Genomic DNA, 17,668 nt, shown 5'->3' on the forward strand with positions numbered 1-17,668 from the left:
TTTTTTTTTTTTTTTTTTTTTTTTTTTTTCCTGAGATTTTTATAACTCAGGCATGAAAAATTTGCTCCAGGGTGAAAGTTGGCAAGAAATTGTCTCCAGTCAGGAGCACAGTTGTGTTTTTTTTTATTATTTATTTATTATTATTGTTGTTGTTTGGGGGGTTTCTCTGGTGAATATAAGTTTGGGGGAAAAAAAAAAAAAAAAAAAAAAAAAAAATTAAAAAAATTTCCAAGTGCAACAAGATCATTTTCTCAAAACATTACACAGGCAGAAATGTAATAAAAATAATGTCATGTCTTAATTCAAAATTAACCCATTCTTAGTCACTCTGTCTACTCTACCACTACTCCAAGTTCTACTTGGAGTAGAAGAACCACTCCAAGTTCTACTCTGATTTACTATTTTATGTGCTTTTGACTGGTTTGGTGCCCAGGCTGCCTCAAATTCACAACCATTATTACAAGTTTCAGATGCTTTTTCCAAACCTTATATCCCACCTCTCTTGCAGATATGGTGTGAATGATAAGAGACAGGCTTCAGTTTTTTCCAGTGAGGAAAAGGCCTTATATTAAAGCTTCTAATATGGAAAATATCCTAGATGCAATGCTTTAGATCACAGATTAAACATGCTTTATATGATTACTTACTCCACCAAGAAAAGTGAAGTATGCACTACCAGAGGAAAAACAGAGTCTCTGTAACAAAAAGGTTAAAATCTGACCTTACACACTTGCAGTATTGGCAGCACATGATTGTCTTTTGGTCCATTTCTCAACTGCACAAGCAAGAAATATACTCCCACACCTTTTTACACACAAAATGGGTATTTTTCAATGTAACAAATGTATCTTTAAATAAGCAACCATCAGACTTCCAAAATTCAGGACTTTATACGAGGGAAGTCATGCTTCAATAGTGATAATTTGGAAAGAATTTTGGGTTATATAAGGGAATATGGATATTTAGGACTTCAGGAGAATGGGGATGTTTCCGCATTTCTGAGATATTTATTTTGCATTATGTTGTCCTATTCGACTGTTGTGCAGACTTAAGATTCTGAAGGTATCAAATCCCCCCAAAAGTACTTTTTTTTAAAAAAAAAAAACCTCTTAGCCTACCAAAAATGGGATACAAAATATAACACCATTGAATAATGGTGCTGTCAAAATTAAAAGACTTTTTTTCCTCATAAAAATTACATTTCTGCCCTCAACAAGACAAAAGACAAATCTCTCTCTTAATTTTAGTGTCCCTGAATAAGAGTCTAAAGATTTCCCATTCTTAAACTGTCTTTTGAAAGATCATGTGGTGACAGGCCACACCAAAATGCCTACAGGGACAGCCAAATCTTCTACCTTTTCTTTGCCCGAAGATTACTGCTTTTCCTCATCTCATCTTTCTTCATTCCAAAGCCATAGGATTTATCCATCCTTACTTTGTCACAATAGCTCTTGCAAATCCTTCTTGGGACCAGCTTTTGCCAAGTTAAAGACCTATTTACTAACTGCAAGAGTACGTACAGAGGGAAATTTTCAAGTAACTTGATATTTACAGGGCTGGAGCACCTTCCAGCGACAAATGGTTAAAACTGTATGGTTGTATAGTGGTCTGAAAGAAGAGAAATAATTTATTACAGATAAAAACATAAGTTGTACAGTTTTAACTTTATAGCTAGTGTTAGAGTTACAACATAATTTCCAACTGTGAAAAGTTGTGAGGCAGGAAGGATATGCAGGCCCATAAGAGAGGAGAAATGGAAATTTGTAGGGAGATAGTAAGAAAGATCCTTATCCCTTTTCATAAGGTGATAAAGGTATTAAATTGCTAATTGGGACAGATTTAGGGTAGCCAATAAATATTTTGAGATTAGCTTCAGTGAAATGAGGATTCACCTAGGCCCTTATTCTTCTCAGCAGGGAGCTCTGTAGCTGTTCATGCTTTCACAGATTACAAAAACAAAGCTTTTTAATATGTGTATTTATCATCCTTAACATCAAGAAACAACATGAAAAAATCCTTGAGATGCTGATAGCTTTGCAGTGTAAAAGCCTACTCACTTCTTTATATTTTTCCTGCCTAATAACTTTGGATAACTTCCTGTTTACTGTCAGTGCATCTAATGCATATGTCAGCCTGGTGCAGCACTGACATGATACATGTATTAGACCACACACTGATAGCAAAGAGAAAGTTACTTGATTCTGACAGGACAGGAAAATTACCCACAAGCAGTAAAATATAGAGTTTCCATGTGACTATGTTCTGCTTCAAAACCATGTATCACACAGTGATAACATAAGAATTAGGAAAATGTGAGAGATGCTGGAACTGCAAAACCAGTTATCTAGTCCCTTTGCCTGTATGCGCCCTGCATTAATACACATACCCAGTTTAATCCCACTTACATCCTGATAAACTGCTGAGTTTTATTTTATGTTACTGTGCATTGTTTTCCACCACAGTCAGGCTGATTGCTACACCCCTTGTGCATTGTCTTGTTTCCCTTGCAGCACTAGGTGACTGCACCTTTGATGCAATTACTTCTGTTTGCAACGGCTTTGCTCTTCACCTACCCACGCACACCTTCTGGTCACGGTGCCTGCACTACCCTAAATTTACATGCCAGACTGAAAGAGGTAACACAGTCCAGAGGAAAAAAAGAAAGGGGGCAATAAATAACTTACTCTCAATAATAATAGTTTAGTGTCCTCCCCAGAAAAATGCAGGATTGCAGTGAATTAAGACTTAAATTCCTTGAAAAATTGTTGAGATTTTAATTGGCTCTGAAGTATCCAAATCACCAGCTCGATGAAATTAAGGAAGAACAAAATTTATTATCTACAGATAAAACAATACAGTTAAAGTATTCCACATATTTCCTAGGCAAATTCTGGCATTTTATGTAGTTAATGTGAGGTATTGAAAGGTAAGTCATTGGTTAAAAGTCCTGTACATGTATTTTTGTCTTTACTGTGATTTGCATAAATGCCGACTGTGCTACCTGAAAGCGTTCCTGTCCTGATTTATGGGTGTGTTTGTATTGCTCATATCATAAATCTTCTCCTCTAGGACACTTCTGTTCTGGTATTTATTGACCAAAGACGATTTGTGTTAAGAATGTTTTGAGATCTTGCCAGATATGCACTAGGGGATATTTGAGAAAACATTCAGTACTCAAGTGAATGAATCTAGGCAAGTGTATGATCTCACTACCCAGATAAACATTTTGCCATAATATTTTAGTACCCTATTTTATTAAGAGAAACCTATGTCTCCATATGCATCTATTTACCATAGAGTTAATTCATTTAGGCCAAATCAAAATAAGTGCTGTAAGAAGATAATTTAGGCTAGCAGCCTCAAGTTGGAGATTACAGTTCACTGAGAAAATCTTCAGCAGGGTCCGATCTTCTTTTGCTAAATCTAGGTTGAGCCTAAGTACGGTGAAACAAAGTGCCCAGACATGCCCTCGGTGCCCTATTTCTATTCTAAGAATTTTGTATAGAGATAACTTTTTTGTTTTGTTTTGTTTTGTTTTTAACCAATTATTATTATCAAACCTGAAGATACCTAGAAAGCTTTGATTGAAACGGGCACTTTGCTCTGCTGGTTGTTTCCTCAGAGTAAAGAGTTAATGAGCAAAATAAACAGTCCATACAAACAGTGGGGGAATTATGTTAAGAGAAACTGAGGCACAGGGAGATTAAGGGATGCATGTGCAGGGGAAAGCCACTATGCAGCACCGGGTGGCACAGGAGCTCATTTCTCCATGCCTGTCCCATGACACAGCCCTCATAAGAGTGTCCCCGCCTGGGACTTGGGGAGGGCAGCCCAGGGCTGGAAGCATAAGCCTCTGCTGTGAGGCCTCTTGTGGCTCAATGGGGGCTGAAGCCACCCTTTCCCTCAGGACTAGGCACCTTTCCTTTGGAAGACAGAGGGAGAGGACAGAGGGCAGAGATTCCCTGTGCTGTTTCTTCTCCCCTCCTGCCCACCCTGCCTCAGGCAGGGTCTTCCAGTCTTCTTAAGCCCCCAGGGGAGCTCTGTCCACCCACCGCTCCATGCTGAAGTTCTCAGTCCCTCCTGCTGAAGCTGTTTTGCTTCACAAGAAACAATTAGAGATTCATTTTGCCAAAGAGAGAAAGCAAGACCGAGCATGAATCTCTATCCTGCTGGTTAGGGCACTCACCTGGAAAGGAGGAGACCTGGGCTCCAGTTTCTTGTTTCAGTTAATGTTTACGTGGTTCATATCAAACAGCCATTGGATAAAGTACTTAAATAGTCATTAGAACAGGGACTGCAGACAAGGTTTTCCCCCTCCCCTTCCAGGTGAGGGCCCCTAACCACCAGAGAGTCATGCTCAGTCTTGCTGTCTCCCTATCTCCCTATCTCTCTCTAATGAATCTGTAATTATTTGATGCAAAGTATAACAGCTTCCACAGCAAAGATGGGAGAGCACCCCTCCCTTGCTGCTCTCCACCTGTTTGCTGGGGAGACGGCAGAGGTGGGTTCAAAGGCTCTTGGCAGCAGAGCAGGAAACTACACCAAGGTCTCCCTGTCTCGGCTGGCAGTGGGAGAGGTGGCACTGCTCCTCCAGCGGCTGTGTTTTGAGAGGAGCTGCAAGGCATGCTCTGAAATCACCTGGCAGACTGAGCCCCTGAGGGGACCACACACAAAATAATACCTCATCTGTAGATCACCATCCAGCCAGGCATGAATTAGGTGCTGAGCTACCCAGGACTAAGACGCTTCGTGGCGGGCTCACCAGAAGAGCTGGAGGCACAGGGGCTTCTCCACAGTCAGGTGTGGGAAGCACTGGGATGGTGGCAGAGGAGCAGGGGTTGAAGGGGCTCTGCTGGGACAAAAGTGCCCACATCCTTGCCTGAAAGCAACCCTCAGTCATTTGCCAAAGACCACACAGGGAGTCTGGGGAAGGAGCGAGACCTGAAGAACAATCTCCTGAGGCACAGCCCAGGCCGGGGCAGGCAGGCTTTGTTCTCAGGCACTCCTGTGCAATTGCTCAAAGACCACCGGTAGCAAGAGTGGACAAGGCAAGCTGTACATCACCCAAAAGATTGCAACTAGCAGCCACTGCCATTTCCAGTGGATATATGTAATTAGCAAAGCATTCAGTAGACACTCCTGAATGAAAAGCACAAATAAAGCCGGTGAGTTCCTGGTGGAACGATTGAGTTATCTTTCCAGAGGAAAACAATGTGTCTCTGTGTAACCTTTTAACTCCTTTTCTTTTTCCTCCTCTCACTCTTATACTGGATAATTATTTATTTTGTAGCTTAATTAGCTAATTATGCATATGTTATGTGTTATGGTGCTTTTAAGCAGAAAGTCACTTTGTTTAGTTGTTGGTGGCATGTGGCTTTTGTTCAGCTTCTGTGATGTCGGTTTATAACATAATCATCCCTACTTGCAATGGTCTGAAGTGATGAAGTCTGTTGCTGATGCTAATATTTTAATTATCAGAGTAATGTTTGAAAAAGCACCGTAACTGACAGGGAATGGCTTCACTTGGGTAGAGGGTAACCAATGAGTTTGCATAAGCCCCTGACTGTCTGTCTGTGAGGTGCAGTCACACTGTTTCCCTCTAGAAGAGCACATTTTGAGGATTTTCAGAAAGGACTAAAAGGCACTGACAGGAGTTCACCAAATCTACTCATGATTTTTTTTTTTTTTTTTTTTTTTCTGGCAAACACTGTTTTTTGTTTTTTTTTTTAAGAAATAAAATGACTTTAACTGGATCCCCATCCCATCAGCTCAGCTATAATGTGGTCTAGGCAGGACTGTTTTTTAGGAAGGATATGCAAGTGGAAGCATATTGCAGGGAGCAGAGGCAGCTTACCTTGCAGCCTGCAAGTTCCACCTGCCTTCAAATAAGCACAAGTCTTGTAAGTGCAGGCCACATGCAGAAGGCTATTGCAAAGAGTTAGTGACTCAATATCTTACCAAATGCCCATCCGTAAAAGTAGCTAGAGTATGTATCAGTGGTTATTCTCCAAACCTGTCCGGCCCTTTAGTTTGTCTTATTATAGATATCCAGCATGGTGCCCTGTGCCAGCTCTAAACCCTGACAAATATCTCTTGTTTGAATTCAGTTGTCAGACATAATGTATGCAGTCACAGACCTGCAGTAACATTTATTCCTCCTTCTGCTGAAAAGATGAGTAAGGATCTTAGGCTCATTTCACCAGTGGTAAATTCTAGCCATCTTGGTTAGGACACTGGACTTCCTCAATTCCTTATCTAGTCAGCTGAGCTGCTCACAAACACTATTCTGAGCATGTGAATTAGGTTCTCCTGAGAATTGCCCTTTAAAAAGCCTATCTCATGCAGCAACTCTACAGCTTCTATATTACTTTAAAACCCTTAACAGTGTTTTAAACTCTTTTTTGTACTCACAGATTAATCCTCTACACATTTATATATGTTAATATGTTAAGAAACACACTTTCCTATGAATCTATTAATTTGTCCACTAGAAACTACTCTTGCTACCTAATGAATGCAGAAAGGAAAAAAGTATAGCTTTTGAATAAGTCCCTTAGAAACCATAACATGTACAACAGTTCCTACATGATCGGCTTTGAGATTGAAATGTTGCTTATGTTTTTAAGCTCACTGACAGTTTTATGATTTAAAGGCATTTTTTCTGCCTCTTTCCACCCTCCCATTCACGTATTCTTCACGGTGATGCCTGTGCAACAACACTCAGTAATAACCCTTTTCCCTAAGGGATCAAGGACGGAAATTCAACAAGTCACTGCCTCTCCCATTATTTTTTTATTTGTGTGTGTGTGTGTTTGGTTTGGATGGTCTCTGAAATGGGCTGGAATGCAAATGGAAGATATTTGGCAGGTTGACATTTGTCTGTAAAGCTAGGCACTGAGCCAGAAGCATGGAGCAAGCTGGAGTGGGTTTACATAAAGTGGGAGCAATGGTGCCAGAGCACTCCAATACATTTTCCCCTGAGACTCATAGGCAGCCCACTCAATACTTCATTAAGGGTGAAATCCTGCACTATTTGAAGAGCCTTACGAAAGGGCCTATGCACCAATTAAGTTCTCAAGGCCTCTGCACTGGTCTGAATTTCACCCAAAATAAGAACTGTTAGCTGAGGAAAAGATGCTATTACCCAGATTACTGTCTGCTCCTGTGAGGAAAAGAGACTGTTGGCATATGGTTGGAAGCAGCACAGTCCTTCTACACAGTCCTTCATAGCTGCATGCTTGCAGCACGTTTGGTGCAGACTCTTGTCTGTCCATGAAGAACTTTTACAGTATGAGAGAGTTCAGGAAAGCAAGAGGGCAGAATATCTCCAGGAAAGACCTTAGAATCTGATCTTTGTTAAAATGGAAATACAGGAGTCACTTCTACAGTGATGGGATGCAATGAGTACAAGTAGAGGGCTGACTCTGGTGAGGTGGCTCAGAATAGCACCCCAGAATCTTTTCTTCGTCTATAGATGTGATGCAAAAATACACGATTAAAAAAAAAAAAAAAAAAAAAAAAAAAGGGATGGCTATAATACCACATTTACTACAGACAAGAATTATCTGCTCTCCCTTCTGTAGGCTGGAATATAGTTTTTACTACATCAGAGGTTAAACTAAATTGTTTGCCTTTCTTTTTTTTTTTTTTTTTTTTTTCTCTATATATGTACATACATATATAAGGCAAACAGGCATTTAGTGGTTCTCTATTGCAGTAGGAAGTTAGTCTTAGATATCCTAGATGGAGGAAATCTTTCTATTAACAAGGTCAATGCCATTATTTTGCATGGGTTACATGAATGCTCATTTGTTTGCATGTGGTGCAGAGAACACTGCATATTTTAACTTCTAAACAATGGGGTGGCACAATGTCAAAGAGACACAGAGGGACATGGGGAGCATGGCAAATGCTTGTAATGCCCCAGAGCCTTTTCACAGCAAAACGGTGATAATACAAGCTAATGGTTTCTGTAATACGAACCAGCATAAGGTCAGTTTAAGACTTTTTTTTTTTTTTTTTTTTAGCTTCCATCAGAGGGCATCTGCTCCATAGATAAATCTCTTTACAAAGTGCATTAGATTGAAATGTAGAGTTGAGTACTGAATGCTGAAAATACGTTTTTCAATTAAAAACCTCTTCACACTACACAGAGATTCCAGAGAAGCTGAGTGCAGGGATAGGGACTCACCAAACAATTTGTGAGATCAACCCATCAATTGAATATTAGCCCCTTGATGCACATGCTTAACTCCCATTAGTGGCACTGGGAGTAACAAGACTGCACCAATGGAGAGAATCGACCTCATAATCTTTACACAAATGCAGATGCTTCCCATTGAAATTAAGGTGCTTTTAAGAATGTGGGGTTAACAAAAATACAGTCTACACAATGCAAGTGAATCAAATGTTTACATTATATAATTGCTTTTGCTTGCTTTGACAAGGAAAATTAGCTCTGTAAAGTGCCAGTTCTAAAATGCATACTTGAATACACTTGATGAGCATAAGATCCCTGCACACCTAAGGCTAGATTGATAAAAAACCTCACATATGCAATTGAGATAATTTTTTTTTCCCCTTGCAGTTGCTGTCAGGAGCCTGTGAATTGAGGCAGTAACTCTGTAATTTGCAAAAGTGTCAAACGAAAGGAAATATGCTTTAGCATGTGGGCAGGATACATCCAGCAAGAGACTGATTGGAGAAGAGAATAGAAGTAGTCTTGCCGCAGGTCAGTAGTTGCATGGTCCTCAATCAGGACATTGGATTTCAAGGTCAGAAAGAGTTATTGCTATCATCTAAGATACATTGCAGGACTTAGGTCTTTCTCAATTTAAATACTTGAAAACACACACAAAAAAAAGGTTTTCTTGTATGGAGAATCTACTGCAGCACATTATAATTACTCTCCATATCCAAACAATAAAAAAAAAAAAAAAAAAAAGTCCCACAAAATGTGTACCTTTAAAAATTTTCATCTGAATTTGTCAGCTTTTAACAGCTGGCTTTTATCATAACTTGGGTCTGCTGAACTGAAGAACTCCTCTCATCATGAGAAATGATTGGGATTTTTTTTTATTATTATTGTTGTTCTCTAGTCAACAGCAGAGGGAGAGAAAGGACACTCATTTGGAAGGTGGGACACCCAAGTTCACTTCCCAGTTTTGCCTGAAGTGGAGTAGTGGAATTTGTGTTCCATTCCTACCGCAAGCCAGTGGGTCACACTGGAGGCCAGAGTAGCCTCTAAACTGAGCTAGTTGTGTCAGCTGATAAAGGCATTTTCCAGTGAAGGCTGGAAGATTTTCTACCTGGATGGCCAGTAAAGTTTGCATAAAACTCCAGTGAAGTTGTAGGTTAGGTGGACAGCAGTAGAGTTGCACTCACCATCAGAGGCTTTTGAAAGCAAGTAAAGTCAGGGAGAGGAAATAGAGTCATGAGCTCTATAATAGTTTTAGTATCAAGGCTACGTTGCACAGTGAGGCAATGGCTTGTTTTCTAGGGCTGCCTACAAACACTGACAAAAATGGTGCAAATTGCAAACAATGAGTGGGAGAAGTGTATGTACAACCTACTGTATTTTCTTCACAGGTTTTGTGTGTGCCTATTTCCTCAGTGATGTTTTGTGAAAGCTCTCTCCAAGGTGCCACAACCTGAATATTATTTGTAGCTTTACTTGTAATGTAATTCCTCAGAAAGTAACAAAATGAGGAGAAAACAAAAACAAAGGCTAACAGGTCCCAGAACATCAGGAAACTGTATTATTGTTATGAACCAGAATGCAAGCTGAGGCAGATATCTTTCAAATTTGGGGGACTCACAGAGCCAAACACTCATCTGACACACCTATGCAAACCCATTGCCCTCAGTGGGATCACACAAATATGTATAGAGAGACAGAATCCACAGAGGGATTATTTAAGCAGATGGCTAAAATTTGGGGGTGTACTGTTTGCCTAGCACATAATAATTCTAGCAAAAGGGATTTGTGTTACTTTTCTTATCAAGTTATGACCTGTATTTTCAAATGAGGATTCTTACAGTTAGGCGTTTCCAGAGCCACTGAACAATCCCACTTAACAATTCCACTGCCTGTTTTGTTGTTGTTTTGTTTGTTTGTTGTTTTTTGTTGTTGTTGTTTTCCTGTTTGTTTTTGTTTGTTTGTCAAAATGCTTAAAATATCACTGGGTTCTGCAGAGATTTATGAATCATCAGGGATCTCAAAGATCGCTTCCTTAACCAAAATAGCTGTTTAAGGTTCATCTTCAGAGACACAGTTAGGAGTTGATGAACTGTGTAACTTTCCCACTCACACCTTAGGTTCATGGGACAACAATAATCTAATATGCTGGTGGAAAGACCTACACCTTTACATCTGCCTTTCCAAAGTCCCCAGTATTTTACCTCCACTCTGTTTATGTCTACTAACTTTATTAAAAGTCTTATGGTCACAGAGGATAGCACAAAACTCCAAGAAATCTGATATAAAATACCGGTCAAAAGTTAACTCACCTTTGACTGGTATGTTGGACTAGATAGCCTCCTGATGTCCCTTCCAATCTACATTATTTTGTGACTCTAGTTGAATCATATGCACTATGGTTATGAAGATGACTTGGGGGAAAAGTCAGAAATGTTTGCTGAATAATGACACCTGAGCTACTAAGAAGTTTTGCAAACCCCAAGTATACATTTATCTTTGTAAGGCCAAGAGAGTCAACAAAAGGGTACTCAAGGCCTCCAGAGAACTATTAATTAAAAAAGTGAGATAGATTGAATCATTCATAGGGGGAGGTGGGTAGGAAGAGGAGATGCGAGAAATCTTCCAAGTCATGGCTGTGGTAGCAAGAGCTTCTATCAAAGATGGCATAATACATTGATCAAGGCAAAACACAGCAAGGCACAATGAGCTGAACTTCAAAGGGATCACTTGCTTTTGAGCTTGGAAAGGAAAACCTTGAGACCACTGCACTGGCCTGAAATCAAACTGGAAAAAAAAAAAATGCAGTAAGGTGTGGTGAGTACTATCTCTCCATTTATTAGTAGATGTAGATGACTGAAGAAAGTAAAGGTCACAGTACTTCTCTAAAGTACTCAGCAGTATGTGAGGCCAGGACAACCAGCTGTGAAACATAAACCTCTGCATAGGAGAAACAAGGTTATTAAGTTCTTCTGGATGCAGGTAAGTGTAGATAGAGAGGCAGCTGCAAGTGTTCAGAGGGTCTCTTTGTTCCCGTATACAGATATGATGGGGCAGTTCAGGTTATAAAAATATATGAAATCAGCATCAAAGCATGAAGCTGGAAAAAGAGAGATTTGCAATGTGTTTACTACTCCATATGGTCACGTGAAGCTCCAAGCTCCATGCTCAGTTTCCATGCTCCATGTTTACGCTACTTAATGTGACATTTTTCATTAATGGAAGGCCAATTCGCATTCATTTTACTTAACAGAGATTGTTCTATTAACAGATGCACGAAAAATGTGGCCTCATAAGTTATCAGAAAAGAAATAAACAGTTCTATGTTTTGCCTTCTGCAGCTTGTTCTAGAACAACACCTGCTCCAGAACTGATGGTCATTAGTGATGAGGGACGGGAATCTCACAGACATGTTCCTTCAGAAAGAAAATACAAATGTTTTCCTTTGGAAAAAATAAAAAAATAAAATAACAACAAAAACAAACAAACAAACAAACAAACAAACAAAAAAAGGTGATGTGGATGCTAGGATTTCCATAATTCTCTTTACCATCAAGTATTTTACCATTCATACTGATAAGCTATGTTAACTGAATCTAAGCATGGTACCTAATTTATTTCTTTCTCTTTGTATAGTTCTACTCTATGAAACATTCTATTAGCAGAGGTGTAGCTTCTGTCTGAGAATCATGTGGTGATTAAAACACTACAGATCAGGTTTATACTGTTGAAATATATGAACTCAACCCTACATTAACCTAGAGCTTTTACAAAGTCCTAGAAGTCATGGCAGGAATCAGACAGATGTAACCTGACTCCTCTTTACTTAGATTTCCATGGAAACCACTTTTCATTACTAGACCAGGTCCCAGATTCTTTTTTTTTTTTTTTTTTTTTCCTAAGATACCAAGGTCAAACCATAATTAATGTTTAATCATCAGTACTGTTTTTATTTTTAAAATAAAAACAATTTTCCCTCTAGGGAAAAAAAAAAAAAAAAAAAAAAAAAAGTAAGAGAGGAAGGTGTTGACTAACATACTAACATATATTTATAAGCATTTAATACCTTCAGATCTAATAAAATAATGACAATTTCTGCTAGGCAATGTTATGCATGCTAAGTACTGTTACTGATCCAGTCCATGTTGAGACAGCTGACATGTCACAATTATTACTATATCTAAGCATATTTGAAATTTAAACTCAGAAGAATTGGAAATATTAAGCATGCATAATCAAGGTTTAAATGTACAAGGCATAAGTGGTGGAAGCATATATTTCCCTCCCAACACTCTTGTAATATTCTTAAATAAATCTTTTACTCAATATATATGTTTGGTGACACACAATTGATGAATATAGTAAAGTCCTATACACATTTGTTTCATATATACATTTTGTTTTCTTTCCCTTACAGGTAAGTAGTGCTTGTGTCCATCTTTTTGAATATATATATATATATATATATAAATACAATAGACATAATTAAATCCACATTTATTTATTTTGTGCTGATTCAAAACATGTTTTGATATGCCTTCCAAAAGAAGTAACTCAGTGACAAATATAAATAGGTTTAGCCCGTTCTCTTCTGAAGAATCAATAAAAAGTTTAATTAAGCATATGGTAATCAAAGTGGGAAGATATCATCTCTCTTTAAGGACTTAAGTGGGAATTTTTTGTTTGCTTCTTTTTCTCTTTACTAGATATCTAACTTTCAGAGGCATCTGACTTTTAAAATGAGACATTTTCTTTGTCAGATTAAAAAAAAAATAGCATGAGGCGAGGGCAAGATTCTCAATAGGTGTAAATCAGCTATGTTTATTTAAAGGTGATACAGAAATATTAATTTATATCAATGGGGAATCTGACACGAACACTATATACTTTATCTGGGAAACATTCTTGATTTTACAAATTATTTAGTCTTATACGTAGCGTTTTACACAATTAACAGACTTTTTTCATACGGTAGATGCTGTTGTTTTTCTTATTGGAAAATGTATTGGTTGTCATTGTTTTGTCATATATTGGAATTCATCATAAGGAAAAAAAAACAGTATCTTGATATAAAGGAGTTTGCTTTATTTCTTTCACAGCTATTAAAGAATCCAACAGTGATAAGGTATTTGGAAACCACACAGTCCAAATAATATTAATATGCAGAGGTGGGAAATGAACATCAAGTTACTCAAAATCAACACTGTCCAGGCAGAAACTTGCATCTCACAAAATAAATTACTTGTAAAACTAAATGTCTATATGAAATATTAAAGTTTAAAACCATTCTGTATTACCCATTTTAAATAGTCACCCAACTTATGCTGCTTCTTCTCCAACCATATCTGAAAGTGAGCAGGCACACTGCATCAATCAAAAGAAGACCGCAGTGAGAAAAATAATCCCCCATCAAAGCAAAATACATAAATACATAAATAAGGCCAGTGTTACATGAAATATCAGCAGTACTGAAAAGTATTTAAATGAGCATTTAAAAACTTAGGGGTGTTTTTCTCTCCCTCCTTCTGCCTCCCCTCTGTCACACACACACACAGCCTCTGCTTGCTTTATTTGGCACCTAAAGAGTCTGGCTTATTAGGCAAATATTTATGAACTTGACTTTAACCAAAATCCTGTTCACAGCTGCACCTGAGAGTTACTCCAGTCTTGGATTGGAGCAACTCTTGGGGATCAGCAAATTGTTTGCACAGCCACGGAGGGAGAATTAAAAATCTTGTTGAATCAGGATTAGCAGTCCACACGAGGAGGAGGAGGAGAGCTTATTTCCATAAGCTCTTCATCTCCCAGGCTGCTTCTCAACTCTCTGTGGCCTGCAGACAGTGTGACCCAAAAAAAGAAAAATAAAAAAATAAAAAAATAAAAGAGAATCTATGAGCAATACAGAAAAAAATAAAAATAAAAATAAAAATAAAGAAAAAAAGAAAAGAAAGGACTTATGCAATGACAATGTATTCGCCTTATCTGCTGGACAGGGTCCGAGCTAGCCTTACTGCCCCTTCAGTGGGACTTATTACCACCTCCCACATTTGGAAATGCACACCAGTGTCAAGACAGATTCCAACAGTATGTCTAAGCCTTTGTTCCTGCCTCAAGTAACGTTTCCAAGAAGGTTAAACTTCGTGGGGCCATGTTTATTTCTGCCTTCTAATTAATGGTAGCAGAGCTGTGTATGCTGTCTGAAGTTCCACATCACTCTCATCTGTCAAGCCGCCTACTTACCTATGCCTCCCAAAGTCTGGACAAGAGCATGCTCTCTAATCATTTGGGATCCATTAGCTGCTTGCTATTTGCATGCACATCAACAGTGTTTAAACCCAAAACAAACTGCACAAATAGAGCATGCATCAGTGTCTTCCATGCGAGATGAATGGATAAAGCTGGATGGGGTTAACAGCCTTATATTTAGCCTTAATCCAAAACTATGCAATAATTTACAGCTTCCTTGAATTTGTTGTACTGTGATCTCTCCTGAATGTCCATGAAGAGAGGTTTCAAAGCAGCTGCAGCAAAAGACAGCTACCAGAGCAGGGACATGAACTTCATTTCCCCACTAAGAACAACAACAACAAAAAATAACATTGTCCCTTACTGAAAAGGGAGAACAATACCAACGTCCAACTAAGGTATTCAGGAAAAAAAAAAAAAAAAAAAAAAAAAAAGTTTGGATGCTTGTAGAATCTCCATCACCCACTCAAATCCTTTGTGACCACAGGCACTATTGATTGGCACAGCCTCCTCTCTTGGGTGCAGCTATGATATTTGAAGTGCACCAAGATTATTTCTAGACAAATCAAACCACAGCCAAACAGAAAGTATACATATATAAGTTCTATTGATTATCCAAAAAATTAAAGAGGTATTATACAGAAAAAATAAAAATAAAATCTGCATAGTTCTGCATAGCAGAATCAGATTCAAAATGACTGTGGATATCTATGTGAAACCAACCAGAAGCAAGCCCTGCTTTATACATATACATTTCTTCTATTTGTATTTGCTGTCCCAGGAGAGCCAAGTGAACAATTCTTTCAGTATTAATTGGAGGTTATATAGCTCAATCTCTGATATACAGTGTGCCCCAAACCATATCCTTCTCTGTGATAGCTTACCTATCAGCAGGTCTTCTAACAGTTGCAATTAAGTAGAAACAAAAGCAGAAATCAATTTGTGAAGTGCTTGAAAGAAGAGAAAAATCACACATGTCCTAGCTATGTGGTCACTTAAATCAACCATCCTTTTAAGAAGCTACGTTTGTGACTCAAACTGAAGTTTGAACAGCTCAGGTTTGTTGACTTTGGCAGACTCAATTGTATTCACTTAGAGTAGCTTGAAATTTAAAAATGAAAAATGTGTGTGCAAATGTGGCCCATTTTCAAAACTTTCAAAACTTGATTTACTTTTTAATACTGCTAAAGCACATTAATGCATTTATGATTTTAAAGACAGCTTTCTTTGCTGTTGTTTTTTGCCTTTTTTTTTTTTTTTTTTGTACAAGCTTTTCTTTTCTATCTCCTACCTCAGAGAAGCTGCTTTTGCTTGTTCCTGAATTGCTCATTTGACGTGATCTTTTTCATCACAGCCCCTACTGCTGCCAGCACCTACACATTTGAAGTCCATCAGAAGATCTCAGGTGTAGCTATAGGATGTTTTAACCACTACTGAAATCTTAGTGCTCCTAGACTGCCTCAGGGATGGAGATCCTTAAAGTCACTTAGGCAGCCTTTCACACCTTCTACATTGCAATTGCTCATCCAGGCTCTCTCATGGGTCGCTGTGGCTGTGTTACACTTGCTTAAGCTACCACTCTCCTAGAACAGCATGAATCTGGGTGCTCCTACTGTTGCTTCCCCAGTTCTGGTGACTCCTACTGGCAGGAGACATAAAGGCCCTTCTGGGAAGTCCTTGTGACATTTTGTCCTTTTACTTGGCATAAAGCACCTGGACTTCAAGAGTGCAAGAGTGATAGTAATATTTTTTTATTATTATTATTATTTTCTTTAACTGTCCTTAACATCCCATATCTCTTAATTTCTTCCTGAAATCTCACCTCTTCAAACTTAGTAACCAACAACAGGCAACCTTCCCCAGCACCCCTCCAGTTCCTTATCTGGCCTTCACAGTGAGAAAGGCAATGGGAATCACCTCTTCCCCTCATTCTCTGCAGTGTAACTTCAGTTTCCAACATGAGCATTTGTCTGATGCTGCTCAGGGAACCTCCACAGACTTGGTTCACCCCTCCTCCAGCTTGCACAGATGATGTTCCTCCAAACTCAACTACCATTCAGCAAAACAGCCGAGATTTGCTGTCAATGTGTGAAATGAACCCTAAAAGACACTAAACCTCGAAGTTGTTCAGCCGCCCATATTGTTTTCTTGGCAGTAGCACCAAGGTGACAAGGAGGTTGCTCTCCTAGTCCTACCTAAAAGAGATAAATTGATGGATAATGCAGGGTGGGTAAGATCCACTTCCCAGAGATGTCTTCAGTACATTTTTGCAGATATTTTCTTTACTTTTGTTGTCTTTAGGACTGGTGCAGTGGCACATTGCATTAGTGCAAACTGGTGCTGATGCTCAGAGGCTGTGCCCACTCTGTCAGGATTCAAAATATTACCACAATCTGCAAGTAAGCAATAAGATATGACAAGGAGTGTGATACTCTAACATAACAATGTACCTCGAGGGACACCTGTGAGGGAGGAGGTGAAACTGAGTGTATTCAACTGCCCAAGGTGTGATTTTTATCTCAAACTATAATGTAATAAGATGTGATACTAAAAAGGCACAGGACTGAAACAAACCATGTCTTTTTTAGAATGTCAACCTGTTTATGTGGTATACTGTAAAAAAATGTTGTGCAGTTTCCTGCCTTCTAAACAGACTACTTATAAAATTACCTGATATAATTTACATCAACAAGTTTCTTTAAAAATAAAATAAAATAAAGCCATTAGCCATAGTAGCCCTGGATTATAACTTCCTCATGTGGGTTCTTCAAGAACCCCTTATGCACTCAAAACTGTTTTGCAATTATCAAAGACATGCTAGAACTGGGCTCAGTCATTTGTCTCACTTTACATATCATGGATATAGCAGCACCATAAAAGATATATAATATACAATCAGTTCTCCCCTTTCCTAATAAGCCCTCTCCTTTCCTGTCATTATTCCATAAGTGTGTTCCCAACATAGATAATACACAAGCTTCAAACCCTCTCACAGCATTAAAATAATAATAATAATAATAATTTAAACTCAAGCAAAACTAAAGCACAGTAACTTACAAACTCTTTGGGTATAATTTCAAAGGAAAGCATGCTCCATAATTCTAAGTTTTTATGCATCTACAATACAAACAATGCGTACAAAACATTTTTAAAATATGGAACACGCAAAAAATACTCTCAAAAGACTTGAAAGGTAGAAAACTCGTTCTGACCTGCTAACAAGTA

At 38.5% G+C, this 17,668-nt stretch overlaps 1 long non-coding RNA gene across 1 annotated transcript; it reads left to right on the plus strand.

The window, feature by feature from the left end:
- The first annotated feature begins 3,312 nt into the window (after nt 1–3,312).
- LOC118168360 lies at nt 3,313–17,016 on the plus strand. The gene is made up of 3 exons (XR_004751510.1): nt 3,313–3,443; nt 10,387–10,392; nt 17,005–17,016. It is a non-coding gene; the product is annotated as an uncharacterized LOC118168360 (long non-coding RNA).
- Nucleotides 17,017–17,668: the final 652 nt, after the last annotated feature.

Source organism: Oxyura jamaicensis, chromosome 5 (genome assembly GCF_011077185.1).
Source record: "Oxyura jamaicensis isolate SHBP4307 breed ruddy duck chromosome 5, BPBGC_Ojam_1.0, whole genome shotgun sequence".
Classification (NCBI taxonomy): Eukaryota; Metazoa; Chordata; class Aves; order Anseriformes; family Anatidae; genus Oxyura; species Oxyura jamaicensis.